Source organism: Pogoniulus pusillus, chromosome 14 (genome assembly GCF_015220805.1).
Source record: "Pogoniulus pusillus isolate bPogPus1 chromosome 14, bPogPus1.pri, whole genome shotgun sequence".
In the NCBI taxonomy this organism is placed as follows: domain Eukaryota; kingdom Metazoa; phylum Chordata; class Aves; order Piciformes; family Lybiidae; genus Pogoniulus; species Pogoniulus pusillus.
The window spans coordinates 31322501-31337500 of NC_087277.1; the positions used below are offsets into that span (position 1 = coordinate 31322501).

Consider the following 15000-nt stretch of genomic DNA (forward strand, 5'->3'; position numbering starts at 1 on the left):
GTTTGGTGGTGGATGGATGGAAGAGGTTAGCGAGGAGCCTTTGCAGCCCTGCTTGTTGTTGGTTAGGTTGAGGCAGAGACTTGGCTGCGATTGGGACGCGACTGTGACATGGGCATCGATCGCTTCCATTGAGAGCAATGCAAAAACACAGCCTGGGTATGTAACACTCTCAGTGCCATCAACACTTGTTTTACTTTATATTTACTGGCGAAAAAAAACAACCCCAACCAACCAATACCTGACAGAGCGATCTGCAGTGCTTGCCTTTGAAATAAGGAATATCAACGTTTGGCTGGGAAGGTGCACAAAGAAGACTGTGGAAATAAACGGGGGGTTGAAGGGTTGGGGTGTGCGTAGGGGAAGAGCCTTGATCATCATTGCTCCACTTCCTATTCAACTGACTGTATTTAAGGGATTTCTCTCTTTTCTCGACTTGGGGAGGGTGGGGGGAGATCCTGCTAAACTGGTTGAAATCAGACAGTCAACCTTGAGGGAATATCTGCTGGTTTGCAGGGGTTTGCGGTTGCAGCCGGGAGGAAGGCACACAGCAGAAAAGCTGGCTAGCCAGCTGTTTTAACCTCTGGCACCTGGCTCCAGAGCTGGGGCTCACCAGGATTATTCAGTTATTCGTGCTATCTGTGATTGAATATTTATGGCATAGGAGCAGGAGATTCACACAGGGCATTGTAGCATCGCTTTATCCTTCAGTCGTGGGCTTTTTGGACTTGGTCAACATAAACATGTGTTCAGTCGTTTTCATTTTTGTGATAATGGCCAGAGAGAGTCAGTGAAATACAGAGTGGGGTGTGTGGGGGTGTGTGCATGTGTAAAGTGTAAATCTGCAAAAGTGAAACCTACCCAAGGAACAAAGAAAGGTCAGGTAGGGCGTCTGTGTAAGCCACAGCAATGGTACCTGCTGTTGGGTTTCTGCAGTGATCCTGCTTTATTCTTCTCTGAAATGAAACTTACCCACTAGATCCAGTTAAAACCAAAGGGAAAGCTGTGGAGGTGACAAATGGCATCGTGGGCATCTCTCAGGATGGGCAGGCAGGCGTGCGCCTCTGGTTTTGGCTGCTTTAGGTTTATTTGTGAAGACCAGAGAAAATGTATAAAGGAGGCTGAAAAGAAGGGGGGGGGGGGGGAAGCCAACAAAAACCCAACACTATTTAATATTGCAGAATTTACTGCTTCCATTCTGACCATGAGCCTAAATTTACACAATGAAATTTGATTATCTCTAATAACAATATTAGATCCTGTGCTGGATGGATGAGAATTGAGGTGGTTTTGTTGATTGCAAGGGTTTAATGTTGCATTTCAGAATCTGATGTGGTTTAGCCTCCCTTCCATTAACTGGAAAACCCCTGAGGTTTTACAATTATTTCTTAAAGATAATACATTTAAGATTGCATTGGTAGGCTGAAGAAAAGTCATAAAGGCAAGAAGGGAAGCCCTTAATAACTCTTGAGATTCAGACATGTTCAGCAGTTAGATTGGCTCTGACTTCACCAAGGGTCGACAATGTGTCATTTCCATGAAGCCAAATTGCCCTCTGCCTATATGATATTAATGTGCAAATCAATATTTCAGGGATTAAATTTCCCTTCTTCATTTTTTATGGTTTCTACCTCAATAAGTCTCAAGTCTATTAGAAGAGGCTGGATGATTTAAAATCTTTCACTGCAGAATGGCTTGTCGGAGCCTTGTTTCACAGACCGCTTTTGGATTTTCCTTCTGAAAGACTAAAGGCATTCCAAGGAAGTTGGTAGTGGAGATAGGGGCAGGCTCGCTCTTATCAAACTCTGGTTCGATTAAGGGCTTAAAAAGGTATTGAAAATATAATATATGTGCTTCTGTAATATACATACATTCTGCTGCTTGAAAAATATTATGTTAATCACCTATTGATTTATTTCCCAATCGATGGCAGCTCCTTTCTTATTAGTGATTTGTTCAGCATTCTTCAGCCTTGTTGTTAATTTTCCTAAGCAGCATGCATGAATTAATCTGCTGGTAGAATGTCTTTTGGGGCTTGTTTTGTTGGTTTGGGTTTTTTGTTGGTTTTTTTTTTTGAGGGGGTTTTGAATTTTTATTTTTTAACTTTGGAGCATATTTAAAAGCAGGCATTTTTGACCTCTGTAAGCCAACAGTTTGGTGGCGTAGGGAGAGACAGGGCACTGCTTGCATTCAGCCTTGTTTTAATGAAGCTAAAGGGGCCTTTGGTAAATATTTTGTGATCCCTGCTCGGATGCTTATCAGCAAATGTTTATTGAGAGTTCCTGATGAATATTCAGGATCAGTTAAAAATTAAATAAATTAATAATGATAAAAATAATAATAATACAAAGGAGCTATCTGATGTGGAAGGAAACAATACGTGACAGAGAATTTAGGTCAAAATGGGAGGTTGTGACTTTATCTCACAATCTTGGGAAGGCCCTACTCTATCATTTATTGTTGTTTTATAGTCTTAGACCATCTGGACCAAGTTCCGCACAGCTGCATGAATTTCATATGTGATAGAACATTTTTTCCATTCAGTGTGAAATGTTCCTTCCTAAAAACGTACACCAGACTCGCTTAATTTAGTCTGCTAAAAGAAATGCACATGAAAAAGGACAAAAGGCTCTTTAATCTCCGCAAGCTGTTTGTTTTTCTTCAAGATTCCTGTCTGTTTGGGTTTGAAAAGTCATGTTTATTGAGCAGATGATTCTGAGGTGTGACATTAAAATAATATATGAATTTTTTTTTTGGTGCTGGTTTCTGCCCTCTCAGTTAATTTGCAGAACTACTTTTTATGCCTGTCAAAACACAGAGTTAATCTATTCTTATTTACAATTAATCTCAATAAAATTAATCTTAACTATGTCTTAGTCAGTAGCTTAAAATATCTAATTATATTCAATTAACTGCTGTCATAGTAATTAACACTGCTTAATTGCCTCTGCATATATTTATGCAAAGCTCATTAGTTACTGCTTGCTCTTTTTTTTTTTTTCTCCTCCCCCCCCCCCCCCCCCCCCCCCCCCTTATTCTCTCTCCTATTTTTATGGCTCTCAGAGAGCACTGGCATTAAACCCAGCCTAGCTTGTGACAGCTCGGATCTTGGGAAACCTCTGACAATGGTCAGACCTGTGCTGGTAACCTGTTAGGTGTGCGGAGTTTTCCTCTGCAAAAAGGGTATCAGATCTGGGTCGCTGGAGAACTTCCAATCCAAATTCCGCCCCCCTTCTCCCTGCCATCCCTATCACCTCGCCCTTTCTCCTACCCCAACGCAGAGAAAAATGTTTTCTAGCCTCGTTGGTAGGAATCTGAGAGGCCAGGTTAAGCTTTGTGTTTATAAATGAAGAGCTTTTCTGCATCTGCCTTGGGGCTGTACCCAGAAGGCAGAGCTTTGCTGCTTCAGATTCAGCCAAAGGGTTAAAGACTTGGCCAAGGTTCAAACTGAGAAGCGCCCAGGGAAAGTGCATGTGAATATGTACAAGTTTCATGTAATTAGTGCTTAATTATATTAACATATGCAAATTGTCAACTTAGGAGCTTGTTGAGCTGGCAAAGATCAGCCAGGCACAATTGCCGTATTGTTCTGAAACAATAATGGATTTCAAGTTGGATTGTGAAAACACATAACTAGCTATCTAATTTAACTCATACCATGGTGAAATTTCATTAGTCTCCATGGAGACTGGTTTAATTGTGCTGACTAATGTTCTGGGCCGCAGAATGTCCTAAAAAAGAAAGCGTTGTTTGCCTAATCCACCTTACAATGACACTTGTTTGTACATGTTTCCCTTGTGTGAGAATTTGCATATGCAAATAAATAGTTTCTCTGCCCCATTTGTCATGGCTGTTCATTACCCATGAAGAGGACATTGTTACTAGGCTGTTACTGAGTCTCCCAAGACAGGATAGTGTCAACCAGTCCAGCCACATTCTTTCATAATTTGTTTCTGATTAATAGACCAGAGTGGGGCTCATTCTATTCAGGCCTCTGCAAAGGGAAGGTCACTTCTGTCACTGAAAAGAGTTTCCGCAGCAACTGAAGGTTTTTTTTTTCCTTCCCTTCTTTTCTATTCTTTTTGTTTGTTTTTTTTTCTTTTTTTTTTCTCTTCTCCTCTCTCTCTCTCTCTTTTCCCTTCCCTCCCCCTCCCCCCCCCCCCCCCCCCCCCCAAGCCTTGGCTTAAAATAATCATATTTAAAATAATGTATTCTTGCTCTAAGGAATACCTCCACTAATAATCTCTGGTTTCCTAAAGCAAGAGATAGGAAAATAAAGGAGATTCTGGTATTGGAATATTAATCCTGTTTTTGACAGAAAGGTAAACTGATATAATTGCTTTTCAGTCGCAGGAATGGGGGTTTATACAAGTGTGAAAGCATCGGAAAAGGATTAGCATTTTTTTGCATAATGAAAAGCTCTGTTGAATAGGGCACTGAATGGTTGACTGAATGACTGAGATGAAAGGAAGATGAAAATGCAGGCTCCTCTTTCTTTCTGCCTCTGTTCAGCTCTCCCTAAAGTTATGTTTGTCCAAGACTTGAGAAAACAAGCAGAAGCGCCGATTTTGGGAACTCGGGCGTCTTAGCGAGCTGCCATCGTCATGTGAGGTAATATCTGAGAGCAGCGCGGCCAGGGGATGAGCACAGGCAGCTTTGCGAGGAGGGCAGCTCCGGCGGCGTGACAAGGAAACCAAATATTGACTATTGGGTATCGAGGATTCCCAGCACTTCGCTGGGGGGTGGGGGGGCAGGGGGTGGGGAAGGAGAGCGAGAGGGAGGAGCGGGGCTGGCAGGGAGGGAAGGAGCTATTTTAGAAGTTGCCAATGGAAATTACGCATCAAGGCATAATAATCTAATAAAGTTTGGTATTCGGGGAAGCGGGCTTTAGTCAATATCTGCTTTAATTATTAAACTAGTGCTCTGCTGGAAAAAGTTACCAGGTCTGACTCAGTGCGGAGGCTTTTCGGTGGTGTAGGAGCCTGGCTGGGGACAAACCGAGTGGGGGTTGTGGCTCTGAAAATGGGGAAAGCATCCCCAGACAGAAAGCCAGAACACGCAGCTCAGGAACGGAGTTCTCCGCCTGACCCCAGCAGCATGCTTGGGCTGCTGAAAGCATTTGGATCCCGCTGGATCCAGGTGGCAAGATGGAACCCTAGCCCCCACTGCCTTCAAGTGGAGCAGGATCAGGCCCACAGACAGGGCTGCAACTGGTTAGCTGTTGACAATGTGATCAGTTCTTCTAATTATGTTCTCTCAACAGTAATTAAGGCAGTTAAAATACCATGAGTGTTGAGCCACTTTTGAAAGTGGGAAGTGGTTCTTTTGTACGTATGTAAATCAAATGCAGTGTGAATAATTATTTGTCTGGATGCATATTAAATAGACTCTTTTTTTTTCTTTATTTTTTTTTCTCTTCCCTCCCTTCTCCCCTCCTCCCCCCCCCCCCCAGGTCAACATAATTACTGATTTAGAGCTGCTGTGGAAACGTGTTGGGTAGTTAGGCTAAATATTAACTTATTTGGGGGGATTTTTAGTTTGCAGGATGTTTGTCTGTAAAGGCTTGTTAGTTGAGTACTGAGCTGGAGCTGATCGTATTTAAACAGTTAGAGACGCCTCTAAGAAATTAGGATGATTTGTGACTAAGAAGAGTAAAACTCCAAATGCAGCAAAAGCTGCCTAAGAAAAAAGTCACCAAAATGCTCTCTTTTTAGGCAAAGTTAAAGACCTTCTGTGGGGTTTGAGAATGTTTTACTGCAAACTTTATGAAATTCCTTCAAGCTCCTCTTAAAGGAAGGTGACTGGGGGATATTCTTTCATTCTGGGAACAGCTTATTAGTCTATTGCCATAAGAAAAAATGTGCTAATTTAAAAAATAAATTCATTTATATTTTAAAATATTGTTAACCAAGCACCATGTGTTGTCTCTGGCAATGTTCCAGCCACCGTAGGACTGGATAACACATGGGTTAATAATAACTTATGCGATGTCTGCATTCTTACTGAATGGGCAGCACATGGAGATGCTGGGATTCAGGATCTTACTGAATAAGGTGTAAACCAGAATGTACTCATGTGAACAGACTGGAGAAACAAAAAGACATGTGTTGCTCGCTTGTAGTTGGTGGTTGTAGTAGGTAAAACACGCCTAGGAGGTTCTGATGGGTTATCATTGAGATCTGTTGCTGTCTTTGAAAGGGGTGAGAAGCACATTTATTGATAGCAGGGTTCAGCAGACCTGTAGAGAAAGAACTTGAAGGGCAGCAGGTTTAATCTTTCGTATATATGACTCTGTTCCTTTTTAATAGCCACTCCACGGCATTTTAGTGCCAGTATTTTCATTATTACTGCAGCTGAGTTCCAAACTAAGCCAGAGAAGTTGGGACCTGGCTGAAACGTGGCAATTGTATTGAAGAATGACTTTTTCTGCCTTAAACAAATATTCTGAGGAATGACTTAACTAAGTTATGTGATCAAAATAAAAGCTCATCTTATCAAGATGCTCTGTTATATGTTCACCCTACTTAGAATCAGCTTTTGGTTAAGAGAAGGAAGGGGGAAACAGTTGAAGGGAGATTTGAAGACAGTTTGTCTTTATTTGCTTTTGGTACGTTTGAGAACAGTTTTAAAGATGCTCAGGAGCAGGGATCCCTTTACAGACAAAGCTGGCAGACTTTGTAGTACTCCTGGGGATCTGATAAACTCTACCAGCTCCCAAAAAGGTCAAGAGTTCACAAACTAAAGGCTGCATGTACAGGATAGACCAGGGTGACTCTGAAAACAAACATTTGCCATATAGGTTGCCATAGAACAAGTGATGCGCACCCTAGGGGTACCTCTAAAACTGTGTTTAAATAGCCAAAGGTTCTGCTTCTGAAACAAAGAAATCCTTACAAAATGCCTGTGTTGATGTAAACGCAGAAGAAGCAGATTCTTCCCATTCACTCCAAACCAAACGAGGACTCCTCTGAAACTGGAGGAGTGAGATGGGTGTAAAACTGGGCAGAGGTACAGGTTTGGTACCAGCAGAAATATAACCAGTCCTTTAGTAGGATGATAATGGTCCTCTAAAATCAGATGTACAAGTTTTCATCTCCTTTTGTGCTACCATTTCATTTTTAGGGGTGATGTGCAGGAGGCACCAAGAGGGTCCCTGAGGAAGGTTTTCCAGAGGGGCTGATGTTGGAGAGTCAGGTCTGTTATTTTTCCCAGGTAACAGCAGAGCTGAAGGCCTGGCAGCAGCAGCTGCTGGAGGCTTGCTCCTCCCTGTTTTGACACCGAAGCTGCCTTATAAATTCACCTAATCTGAGCTGACAGGGCACCTGTCACTGGTGGTGCTCCAGTGTTTGTGGCTCTGATGGAAACCTGGAGTAATCCCAGTTATTTCCACACTTGTTCCAGAAGATGGTAATGTAACAGATCAACATAATCCCTTTCTGAAGAATAACAAAAACATAACTTCCTCTGCTCCCCTGGCTGGTTGGGATAGGGACCTCTAATTTTTAGCATGCAGAGAGCCAGAAGGTTTACAAGAAGAAAATGGAGTTGGGGAAGATCCTTGGATTTGCCAAGTGTTACATGAGGGTTTCAAATGCAGGCGGTTTCCCTGTGTGAGAGAGCAGGGCTGTCCACTTTCAAATGAGAGTTTCTCCCTCTCTAATACCTAGCTCTTCTTGTGCCTTCCCTGCTCCAGGAAATAAGGTTCTGAGTGAAAAGTAGCTCCTTAAACAAGCAACTTACTCCTGTGGGTTTCATTCTGGTCATATATATGTATGTGTATGGTTATTGATTTTGTTTACAGCACCAAGGGTTTAAATTAAAGGAAATGCAACACTTCTGAAGTAAATTATTTTGCTGTATGGCAAGTGCCACCCCTCGATCCTTCGGTTCCTTTGAGTTTTATGAACCTCTCTCCCAAACCCCCCCCGGAAGTCCCTTCCTCTGCTGTTGTCACCGCGGTGCATGAGGGACGACTCTGCTGCAGCTCAGCAGCCTGCTCTGGGACCTTTTCCAGCAGGTGCAACCCATGGCTGGAGGGCGGCAAAACGTGATTTCTCCCTGGTCTGTCCGCCAGCACGCACCGGGACGGGCGTTCCAGCTCCACTGGAAAAGCATCACCGGAGTTTGTAAGTCCCAGCTGGTCTGACCCGCGGGCTTCTCTTCTCGCCTCTCGGATCGTTTTCCCAGCGCTGCTGCTGCTGTTTCCAGTTTTGACCAGGGCCTCTTCCAAAGTCCAGCGCCGCCTCATCGATTTCTCCGGGCTTGGATCAGGTCCTCGCACAGAGGAGCGTCAGCCACTGAGGCAGCCGCCGCCATTCAGGCAGCGGCAGGTCAGCGCCGCCGAGCAGCCACCGCCGCACCGCCTGGCCCCGAGCCCAGCCCCGCTCCCCGGCCCGGGCCTGGCCCCTGCCCCGACCCGGCTTGGCCCTGTGCTGGGAAGCTCTTGCTGAGATCTCAGGGCAGAGCGGTGCGGTCACTACTTTCTCTTTTTTCCCTGAGTGGGTGGAAAGGCAACGAGAGACAATGGAGTCAAAAAATGTTAATTTTCAGCTGTAGCAGAACCCGGGAGCCTGAGAATAATTGAGCTACTAGAGAGTCAGTTCGGCCATCTGGAGATTTTGACATGTCCAGAGGAAAAAAAAAGGGGGGGGGGAGGGGGGCAAGGGGGAGGAGAGAGACCTTAAAAATGAAGGAATTCATTCCCTGCTGAAATGTATTCTCCAGGCAGGCTGCTGCTGCTTTCACGTTGCACAGCACAGGTCTCTCCCAGGGGCTTGTGCATCAAAGGCGTGCGGACTGGAACAACTGGTGGCTCGCCACAGTTGGATGCGAATGTGTCTTTGGCCCAGCACCGAGCTCTTAGGAGTTGCTATCAGTTTGTTTTTCAGTGCTGCTGCTATTTAAAAATAGATGTTGAAGCTGTTTGATTTTTTTTTTCAACACAAAGGCAGTGACTTATAAACACTCCTGGTTTCGGCTGTCGCTGCGCAGGAAGGGTCGCATCTGCTCTCAGCATAATGATGGTTTTGGTCTGGTTTGTTGTACCTGGTTTTAATGATTAGAGGCAAAGGCGTCAGGAATCTTTTAGGTTTGTTGGAAAACAATCTGTGCAATTGAAGCAAATGCTGAATTGTCTAATGGTTTGTCAGGGAATTACTTAGGCCGCACGGCGTAATGGTATTTTATGAGCTGTCGTTTGTTTTGAGGAAGAAAAGGGTGAGTTTTATGCCCTGTGCTACGGGGAAGCTTGGCACAGAGACGGGACAGCCTGCGGACGGGAATGCCTCCAAAAAGGTGGGCCGGGAGATGGCCAAAAGGTGAAGACTTGAGAAGAAATTGGGGTGGGTCATTTCTTTCCTGAAATGAAGCAGGGTACAGATTAGGAGCCATTAAGGTTTGCCAGGAGTTGCTGGTCATAGAAGCCTGTTTAAGTGCTCACTGTCAACAAGGAAATCATGGGCAGCACTTAAAGTGGCTCACCTCTGATTTATTCATAAACCTCACACGAGCACTTGGCTTTGTTCTTGCTCTGGTAAGGGGGAGCTGATGCCAATAAGAACAGGAATAAAGAGCTTCTTGCATGGTCCAGAAGTGAATAGCACTTTATCTCAAAGCATGACCTCCATTCCCAAGGTCTGTTGTGTTACAGTTGACTCTGCTAGATGTGTATTCTCAGATGAATTGCTAGAAGAGGTTACAACAAATATATACTTTGTAAGCCCTCTAGATGTAACAAGAACGGTGTAACTGGAACTTAGGTTCTAACTTGACAGAGAGGTTGTGGTATTCGTCGTGAACTGAGAGATTTCCGCTTCAGACAGTGCTTCGTGTCGGTGGTTTTAGCCTGAGTCAGAAAACAGTGAGATTCTGTGGCTGGGAGTCAAGAGAAAATTTTATATTCTTTAAGGGATTCACGTGAGAAATGGATGCTGATAAAAGCCAGCCCAGAGAAATATGAAGTCTCTCAGAAGCCAAAAAAGTGGAAAAACAAAGAAAGAAAGATGAGGGAAAAAAAGAAAGGAGAGGGAAAAAGCTGCCTTGGTTTTCAGACAGATTTGTTTGCTGCTTGCTGCTTTATTTTTGTTTCTCTAAAAAAGGCAAAGCAGTGCTCCCAGTGCAGGATGGGGGAAGGGACCTTTCCAAGCCGGTCAACTGCCATGTTTGCACTGGGGCAGAGGTTGAGTACAGTTACTTAAATCCCCAGAGAAACATTTAGTTAACGCCAGTCCCTTTCTGATCCCGCCTGAGTCTGCTTCCCTTCTCTGCTGTTTTTAGATGGAGCCTGTTTGTTGCTGTGTTTAGGTTAGGTTTTTAAACCGGCTTGCATTTTCACAACAGATTTGACCAAAAGAGTCATAATGGAAGACAGCGATGAGAGTTAATGATACGTCTTTGATAAAGCAGTCCTCGTGTGCAATCTGATCACAGCCATCAGCTCATTTGTCATGGCTGAAGTGAAAATGTCAGGACCAATGAGTGTATCAGTGCTGAAGGGGGCGAAAGGGCTTTTGGAGACACTTTTGTGCTGGGAGTGGGCCATAGCTTAGATGCAGCTCTAGGGAAATACTGGGATTAGCCAACTCTGTGCACAAATCTCTAGCATAACAGAATTAGTTGGGAAAATGAGGTTTGTTGGGGGGGAGGGGGGGGGGGAGAAATCTGCAGAACTGCTTTAGGCTGCAGCCCAGGAGCTATGCAAAACAGCAAGGCGTTTTGTTGAAACAATGTTAGCAATGTGAAGGTGCGGACGTTCCAACAAAAAAAGCACAACTGGTAGCCAGCAGTCCCAGAAGACTGGGACTCTTAAAAAAGTTCCGAGTTGCACACAGTGGGAAGTGATGCAGCATATGTAGATACAGACAGATGTTGATGGTCTTTTTGCATGGGTTAGTCCAATGAAAAGGTAAGGGCAGTTTTCTCCTCTTTACTGAGGAGGTGTAATTCGTGCTGTAGGGTTGTAGAACTGTAGAATCGTTTGCTAGACTGGGACTCTGGTGTGGCTTGGCCTCTTCTCTTCTGGGTCTGCACAAGGTGATTCTGAAGAATATCACAGCAGGCAGGTGTGGGATAACCTATGGTATGTGCTTGCCTCTGAAAAGCCAAGGTTTAGCAGCCCTCATGTTTTGGTGTTTTTCTGCCCCTGTTCATCGTGAGAACTCTGGATGCTTCTGGCAGCCGGTTGCTATTCTGTTTTCCAACCTTGGTAGACTCATGATCTCAGTGGTGTCCTGTCTAACTGCTTTGCCTCTCTCTCTCAGTGTTGGGTTTTCATTTGTCACCGCTTGGCTTTCTTGGAAACCTGCTACTTGTCCTTTGGTACTCCTCATGTTGCATTCTGTTACATACCTAGGAAGAGCAGGGTGCTTTTGCCACTACGTTGTTCATTAAAATGCCGAAGAAAATTGATTTCTTTGAGGTGAGGACCTACTTGCCAGTCCTACTCTGCTGCTGTGGAGCTGTGTAGGTGTCTAAGCAGGTAATGCCATTGCCTGTGCTGTGCCAGCCCAGGAGGGGTGAGACCAGTGCGTGGAGCGGTTCCTGAGGACTCATCTGAATGCTAGACGTGTGTGGATAATTGTCTGTCTGTCTGCACCGGTTAATAATGGCTGTTTGCCCATGGAGGGGATATTCACCTGATTTGCTCTGCTTCCCATGTGTTTGGCCGTGCGGAATTGGGGTGTCCTACCTTTGCGGGGGTGCAGCAGGCTGCCAGCACTGGGGCTGAGAGTGCTTCTTCCTTTTTTTGGTGTTGCTGCGAGTCGATCACCTTTCCTTTGGATTTAATGGAAGGCTGAGAAGGAAATGTCGAGGATTGGCTGTCACCATTCCACATGGCCCTGGAGTGGCGTGGTGGAGGAGGGCATTGGCCCTCGCCATGCACTGGGGTACCGGCATGACCATGCCACTGGCGTGTCTCACGCAGTGCCTGTCTGTGGCAGAGAGCTCTCCCTTCCTTTGTTGTTTCCCCAAACCTTGAGTGTAAATTTGGCAGCAGGCAGAAGGAGCAGGTATGCTACCTGGGGCGGGGTGCAGCACAGGGGATGCGCGGCAGAGCCTTTGGCTATGGCTCAGGTGCTAGATAGCCTCTGGTAAGCCCTGGCCTCCTTGCAGCAGGCTTGCAAATAGCGTGTGAGGCTGCCTTCTGTGGCCATGGGCTTCAGACCTGTGGTCCTTCTGGGCCTTCTTATGCTATGAAGTAAAGATGCCAGGTGACCTGGAATAGAAATGTGGCATAAAGCTACAACCTTTAGACCCCAAACACTTCTCTGTTTCTGCGCGTCAGAGTGAGTGGCAGTGGCAGAGTGATTCGTTTAATCTAACTAGTACTTATCTTTGTTAGCAGTCTGCAGGTTCCTGCCGTTACACATACAGTGAATTGTCCTCTTTCAGATAATGCACTTGTACAGCCTCTTTGTTGTTGTTGTTTTGTTTCTTTAATTCTATTGATTTACAGTATGGAAGTGAAATATCTGATACCTGTTTCCTGCACTTTGACTGTATGCAGTCAAAGGAGCTGATGAGATTCTTCCCTCCCTTCCACCAGCCCTTTAGCTGTTTTAAATGTATAATTATCATTGCATGTCATTTGATAGCTGCACTAATTGCTGCCAACCATTGTCTGTTTGCACTTAATGCTGAAACTTGATCAACATCCTGCTTTGGTTGATGTTTGATGGTAAACTTTAATTAACTCTTATTGCATTGAAGAAGAGCTCAGTCTCTGTGCTAACTAATCATTTACCTTCATTATGTCCTGACAGCTCCACTTGTTCCTGGTACTAATAGATACACCAGTCAGTAAATAAACCTGCAAACCCTCTTGCCTTGAAGTTGTTCCACATCAGTGTTGCGTTGCTTAAAGTATAAAGGCATAAAGATAATGATTTCAGTCTGGTTTGTACCCCTGCTTTTCCAGACACCAATCCCAAATTGCCTTTTTTCATGCTAGACAATATAATTTTAATAGTAACTGTAGATTTCAGATAACATTCTTTCTTCAGCGTGGTTCCTATATACATGCATCTTTTGAATCAATACAATTAAGCTTGTCTCCTGTTGGAATTCTTGTAATTATTTTTCCTGAAATACTTTTCCTGTAATGATATTGAAGTTAAAGTAATCAGGTTACTGGCAGATCATGTAAAATTCAACTCAAAATTGCTGCCTGCTTGATTTTAATTTGTCTGACATCAAGTTTGTTTGAAAAGGGATAATATGTGGTTAAACCAAGGAGCTTATAATTATAGTTGACATTTGTTTGTTTATAATGAAATCTAATTAAAGTTCATACATTTTAAAACACAAAAGTTAATTACTGAATTGCTCACTTCACTTATGCACAGCAGTCAAATTAACTTGCGGAGCAGACACAGGAAAAAAAAAGGAAGAAAGACAAAAGACTCTGCATAATAAAAACAAAATGCCCAGCTGATCTTGGCAATAGAAAACAAATTTGCCATGATAACATTCTAGAAACAACAAAAGCTTTATTAATAACTAAACTGTTTAAAAAACATCCTGCATTTTCACTGACCAGGCTGCTTTTAATCCAGAGGCATATTTAAATGTTTAACGTGATTTGCAGTACCCACAGCATGCCTTTTTTTTTCCCCCCCAGATGCATAATGGGAAGAGCCTTGCTCTCCTGTAAATGTGCTCAAAAGCACCAGGCTTTTCTTCTTCTTTTTTTTTTTTTTTTTTTTTTTTTTTTTTTTTTTTTTGTCATTTGGTTCCATCAAGACATTTTCTGAACTCATCTGGAGTCATAGCATCTCCCCAAGACCTGCGATGTTTGCTTGACTACCTGCCTTGTGCTCACTTCTAGACAGGCGATTGCAGAATATTCAGCACGCAGGCAAATGAACATTAGGCAACTGAAAAGAGTACTTTACCATTTATTTCACAGCTGGGTTTGAGACAGCAAAGGGAGGTAGGTGAATACTGTGGAGTCACTTTGCCTGCCTAGTCATGATTTGTTAGCTTTGCAATTCAATCTTACCTTCTGCGTGTGCTGACAGAGGGACACTGCCAGGCTTTGGTGGCATCAAAAAGTTTGTGATGATTCACACTTTGAAAGGTGATGCTACTCTGGTTTGCACCATTAAAGTAGTTTTTCTGTACACTTACTTACGCTAACATGGCACTGTTGCTAGAGGAGATTAAGTCAAAGGAAGCAAACCCCTCCATTTCTGTAATGGTTTTCACCAAAGCTGTGAGTGCAAAGGGATCTCTTTGATAGTGTTTGAGAACAGGTGACAGACCCAGGCAGGGGGATTTTTCACCAAGACAATTAGGATTAATTTTCTAGCTGCTTCTATTTAATTTAGTTCCACGTGAGTTTAAAACAACATCTAATGTAAACTAACTTCAGTCAGAGTTAAAGAGATTAGACGGTGAAAGCTTTACAGATTGGGAGTATTGACATATGAATAAACACAGTAAATATGATTTATTAATTCCTAAAATGATTGATGCAGCAAATTTCTTGCAAGGGAAAAAAGAATATGGATCTGATAGCTAAGCTTTATGTTGAGCAGGATTATTAATTTGAACTTCCAAATTTAGTAGGGATTTTGGGAGTGAGAAGGGAGAGCACGGGGGCTTTTTCATTAGTGGCTTGCTTGTAAAATGGAGTGTAATTTACATAACCTTTCATAGTGTATAGTGTGTGTGTTATAGCACAGGAGCTGATTGATTTGTAGATTAGTATTTATTTAGTAAAAGAAAATCAAAGGGATTAAGCAGTCATCATTTTAACTCTTAATCCTGCTTTGCATAGCTGAGACAAAGGGAGATGATTAATGCTCCAACGTTCACTGGGTCACTATCATTCAGATGCACCTTTCTCCCCAAAGAAAGGGGAAAAGTTGGTGCCTCCTCCTTGTATTGGCAAACAAGAGTTTTCTGGCAATACTTTAGCTGATTAGGCCATTCTTCATCACTAATGAAGTAATCGCTGGAGAACCTCAGTGTCAGGTGGAAGAGGGGAAATATGGTATAGAA

At 43.6% G+C, this 15000-nt stretch overlaps 1 protein-coding gene across 3 annotated transcripts in view; it reads left to right on the plus strand.

The window, feature by feature from the left end:
* ZFHX4 (zinc finger homeobox 4) overlaps positions 1–15000 on the plus strand; it is a 191555-nt gene that overhangs the window by 2711 nt on the left and 173844 nt on the right. The window contains exon 1 of one of the 3 annotated variants that reach the window (XM_064154760.1): positions 1–156. This exon is cut by the window's left edge and continues 58 nt beyond it. The exons of the other annotated variants lie outside the window; for them this stretch is intronic. The gene's annotated coding sequence lies outside the window, so the exon portion shown is untranslated. The remainder of the gene's footprint in view (positions 157–15000) is intronic. 3 annotated transcript variants of the gene reach the window in all.